A 5,557-nucleotide genomic window follows, 5' to 3' on the forward strand; every position below is an offset into this window, starting at 1 on the left:
ATAAACAAGGCAATAATAGATGGCACTCGTGGAGGTAGGAAAACAAAGTTCTTTATGAACTGCAGGATTGCTTGTAGTAAAGATTTCAATGCAAAAGGAAAGGCAGTAGAGCTGACTATTTCTGTCAATGGTAAGTTTGTGATAACGTAAGAAAAGCAGTTTAAATGTTTTGCCACTTGCTTGAGCAACTTAATATATAAATATACAATTAAATGCAAAAGTAAAAAGCATTTAATGATGTGTTGCTTGTATTTATTGTGTTTAAACATGTCTGTGAAAGATTGTATTACTGTACTGTGTAAAAAAAGAATTGCAATGCTGAAAAAGAGGGGAATTCCCCCCATTTTAAAAAATGAAATTCAGGCCCTGAATAAATGTCTGAAAATTCTGATTGAAGTATCACTATAAATAGCTATAAATGATAAAAATAAGGCTTTAAAAAGATCGGTATCGGCAGATACTGCTTTCTGTGATCGGCCTCAAAAATCCTGATCGGAGCACCCCTAGCAATAATGTACAGTATGTGGAAAATAATGTGTTTTTTTAACCTTAAACCGCATAAACACATTTCATTACACAAAACACACAAAATAATGTTCTTTTTAGCAACATCATATGACCCCTTTAAAGCTGATTATAAAGAATTGACTGTTATTAAGTACTAATCTACATTCTGTGAGAAAAACACTCACCTTTCCAGTCCAGATCACCATGTGCTTCAAATGAGAAAGCCACTTTTAAAATTAAAGTTGGCATAAAACAGTTGTGATCATCTTTCTTCTCTATTGTAATGTATATCAGGGTAAAACACAAACAGGAAAAAATGTAGGCAGACTAGAGGCTTGATTTTGTCCATCTGGAATTGATTGGATTAATGTTATTTGCTAATTGCTGCGATCTCATGTGACTAACAAGTCGCGGAAGGGAGGGATTATTGCCCCAAAAAGCTGTCGGCATTTGGCTTTAATTTATCATCTTGAATGTATTGGTCCAATACTGAAACTTAACACAAAATCTGACATGTACCTTGTTCATTGCTCCAGGCTGCTGGGCCCTCAGTCCACCCTGACCTCCTACTGTCTGCTGCTGCTGAAGAGCCTCTGCTAACAAGTTACTGCTGCTGCCCATGCCCGGGTTGTGCTGTCCTATTCTGGGCGATCCGTTCAACATCTGCGCTCCCAGCATGCTTTGCTGCTGAGGCGTGGGTCCTCCTGGCTGTTGCTGTCCATTGCCTTTCTGAGGTCCGAGCATATTCCTGTTCATGTTGCCCACCATCCCTGCCATCTGCTGTTGTTGCATAACCGTGACCTGCTGCGGGGAAAGATGCTGCTGCCCTTGCGGGCCCATGCCCTGAGTGCCTGGAGAAGCCTTCATACTCCCAAATAGCCCCATTGAGGCTCCTGCTGGGCTACCCATCGCACCCTGCTGCTGTGCTGCAGATGCGGATCCATGCCGGAGGAGTTCTGAGAGCTGCTTGTGTTTGGCCGCTGCATCCTGGCCACTGGACACAACTCCTCCAATGGCCCCGCCCCCACTACCCAAATTGCCGTGCAACTGGCCGAGGTCCCCTCCATTTGCTAGACTCAGCTCGGAGGAACTGATCAGCTCATCTGGAAGGTCATGCTCCAGGTCAAAAAGCGAGCCAAAATCTACAGCAGGAAATGAGAATTTAGAAGCAAAATTAATAATGAAAAACAAAATGCAATATATTCTGGTCTTGGGATAGATTCAGTGATATACTAAACACTGTACTAAAATTGCATTGCAAAAACACATCTCTAGACCTTACATATTTTTCCAATCCACTGACCTACACCTTGCTTTTACACAGAATACACAAACACATTATGTTAATGGCCCCTAAATTAGTTTACAATGTCCGTTTAATCAGTGCTTTATACTCATGAAAAAAATACACTAAAGGCATGTTCACACCATGGATGATGAAACTATAGTTTTAATAATCAGTCTAATTCTATGAGAAGTCCAAAAAATAGCTGTAACGATAATGACACAGAAGAAAAATATTGTTGGAATTGCTTTCAGAATAGTTTTTTTCCAGCTGAAGAACGATAAAAAAAAGAGCTAGACGTAACTGCAGCGTGCACTCATTATAAACAAAGTTACTGTGCATTGGTCATTGGTGTGGACGGCCGCTTTATAGTTATTGTTATAGTTCTTGGTGTGAGTGGCCCTTCATATAATATTACATATGAATCTAAATGGCTTCCAAAAATTCTTCCATCAGAAGAAGAGACCTGGTATGAGATTGAAGAGACCACCTTGACCACTTTCTATCAACATATTATGAAAACAGTTTGTGATTTATTCATTTGTACTTTAGAAGTGCATCCTAAAACTGAGTGTAATGAAATGGACACGTCCTGTCATCGCTATGTAAAGCTGTCACTCAATCCAAAATAATGTGCCAAACACTTCCACAGCCACTTCGCTGGATAACTGACAGCCGTGTTTATTAATGACTGACTATCTGAAATGGCTGGCTGTGGTCTGACAGGAAGCCAAACACAGATGATTGCATGTTGTTGAATTAGGATGTAAAGTTTTTTGGTAGTCGCTACTTAGACTCTGAAGTAAATGTTATTTGCTGGTGACACTTGCTCATTTAAAAAAAAGAATGCACTATGTCTAAAGAAAACTTCCAAGTATTGCAATCATTTACTACAACCTACCATTTGCATCTATTCAAAAGTTTTTAAAAAAATTAATGTATGTAATTTCCTAACACGTGTACATTTTATTGATATATACATATATAGCTCCTTCTCATCTAACAAATCAGCTACTGGTAAAACAGGTGGAAATGGTCAAACTGCTCCAGAAACTGTGATGGTCTTACAAATGAAGTGAAGCAGCTGTGATGGGGACCACACATTCACTCCACAGACAAAACAATTGGATGCTGAGCATGTTGTTTATAAAAAACGCTAGACTCGGATGCGTTTACATTTATGCAACGCAATAAACTCCCTTTAGTATCAGAACCGGATCAAACTCGAATTTGAACAAAAGGTTGAAAACATTAGAGACGTCAACAAAGAAACGTACTTCGCTATTGAAGATACGTTCAAGTATAATAACTCGAACCTTTAACGTTTAATAAGAAACAACAGGACACTTACGTGGTAATAATTCGTATAGCTAAGCATTGAATGTGTTTTATGGTTTGTTTTTAAGAGACAGGCTCGTCAGTTGTGTTATGGCTGAACAATGGAAATCAAGATCCGAAAAAAATGACCGACGCACTAAAAGGCTATTTGAGCCAGCAAGCTAACTCACTCAAACACAACACAAGTGCACTGTATCCTCCAAATCACACAAACATTAAGCCTCTTCCATTCAAGCGCCATAAACAAGCAAATAAATTCATCTAAACCAGTGAAAAATCCTCCGGACTTTAAAATAATGAGGAATTAATTGATATGCATCTAGCTAACAATGGCAGGGAGTTGTTGTGCAGGCCTTCAGCATCAGTCTGTTATTAGCTGACCAGCTAGCTAACCAATATTATTCACATTTATTAACATTAAAAAGAACAGGAAAATATGTTGAGTAAAACAAAAGGAACAGCAGCTATCGTTTGTGCTCGCTGCACATGGGAAGTTTGTGAAAACAACTGCGTTCAAGCGCAGTCAGAAAGTTTTGAAGTTGATTGACCAAAGAGTTTAGTAGGCTAATTTATGTTAATCACTGTCGATTATTAGTAAATATATGAGTACTGGTGAAATGTGAAGACTAGGCTTTCAGCAGCTCTTCGTAGAAGTTTAATTATCAATGCATTCATTTTATTTATTTCATTATATTTATTATCTGAAGAAGTGATCCAAACAATTTGCAAGTGGGAACCAACCCGAAAAAGGCGTTTCACAGAAAAAAATAATAAATCCCACTATTGTTATTGCCACTGTAGATCCAATATATTTTTCATTGCACCAGTTAGTTTTACATTTACACCAGCTGACACCAACTACAGACCCTCGCCGAGGGAAAGCAGCGTGCAGCCGCTGCGAGTGAATCCCAACATCGATGGACAAGCGCTAATGCTAACCTAGCTGGAATGACAAGCTAAAGCTATCTCGTGCGCATACGTCGTTAGCTTCCCAAACTAGCCTGACAACAAAACTAAAACGAAAAACCCATTCCCCGCTTAAAGACTTCAGCGTGCATGGGTACATAGAAAACAAGCAACCTGTGAGTCAAACATCTCAGTATCGTACAAATTAAACGAAATAAATATTTACCGTTTCCATCGCTGGCTGAGGCAGATAGCGCCGGGGAGGACAGTTTAGGCCTCTTGGCTGAAGGCGGGCCAGACTCCAGAATGTTCTCGGCCATATTTTTTAACGAATTAAAATATATATCCTCAGAGACAGGCGCCTAAGCCTATTCGTAATCCTCGATTTGAAAAATATCGCTTTTAAAAATATGACATTTCCCCCTCCTTTTTAGGGACGAAGGGGGGGAAAGTCCCGTGTACAAAATACTACCTCTTTCCTGGGTTTGCCTCTCGATTTCAGCTTCGGCGCATCAACCCCTCTCCCCAGCCCGATTTTTGTTCTTTATACAATTATGCAAGCGGAGGATGAGGTAGGGGGAGTCGGCTCGGCAAGAAAGGATAAAAACGGCTCTACAACTCATCCAGTCCCGTCAAGAGTTAGAGAATTGAGCGATGATATGTTCGAAATAATTTTGCTCGTCTGCCATATCTGTTCGCAACATAGGTGTGTATCAAATGGTATCAAAATAGTATCAAAAGTTCAAATTGAGCCCAAATATGAATTTATTTTCTTTCTTTAACTAATAAGTTAGTATTTAAATTTCTGAAAATGTTAGCACAGAATTATTACTTTTAGTCTGTTATGAAAATACAAATTCACATTGTTTTATGTTGGAATTTTATTGGGAAATTTTCTAAATTCAAGAAGTAATTGAAATCTAAATCTGAAATCAAAAAGTGGAATAAATAACCTACAATATCCCACTATAATGAGTATTTTAACTTATTAGACAATATGCATAAAACAGTTCAGGGCCCGTCGCATAGGAGAAATAGGCAAATGCTAGGGGCGCCGTCCATCCATAGGGGCGCCCAAATGAGTTGTTGTTTTTTTGTGTTTTTTTTAATAATATTATTTTAGTTAGGGGTGCACTATATATCTAAATATAATCGATATCGCATTATGGCTTAATGCCATAGTCATATCGCGAAGGTTGCGATTTAATTAAATACAGTGTTGGGCTAGTTACTCAAATAATGTAATGTATTACTCATTACTAGTTACTCCTTTCAAAAATAATATTGTTACTTTACTTTCTGGCAACAGTAATTAGTTACACTACTAGTTACATTACTTTTTCGTCACGCCTGACAGAAGTTGTACTGTATTTGTGTATCTTCCACATAAAATTCTTAATAATTATAGTAATATAATGTACCACATACTGATCAGAGGGGTGTGGGTGGGATGTAATGCCAGAGTAAAGTAAAGCCACAACTTACATACAATAATTACACATACACAACATATATATATAC

The 5,557-nt window shown here is 38.4% G+C and overlaps 1 pseudogene; it reads right to left on the bottom strand.

The window, feature by feature from the left end:
• LOC107660864 (histone acetyltransferase p300-like) overlaps positions 1–4,730 on the bottom strand; it is a 30,997-nt pseudogene extending 26,267 nt beyond the window's left edge.
• Positions 4,731–5,557: the final 827 nt, after the last annotated feature.

The sequence above is a fragment of the Sinocyclocheilus anshuiensis genome, unplaced genomic scaffold, assembly GCF_001515605.1.
Source record: "Sinocyclocheilus anshuiensis isolate Anshui unplaced genomic scaffold, SAMN03320099.WGS_v1.1 scaffold2562, whole genome shotgun sequence".
NCBI classification, from domain to species: domain Eukaryota; kingdom Metazoa; phylum Chordata; class Actinopteri; order Cypriniformes; family Cyprinidae; genus Sinocyclocheilus; species Sinocyclocheilus anshuiensis.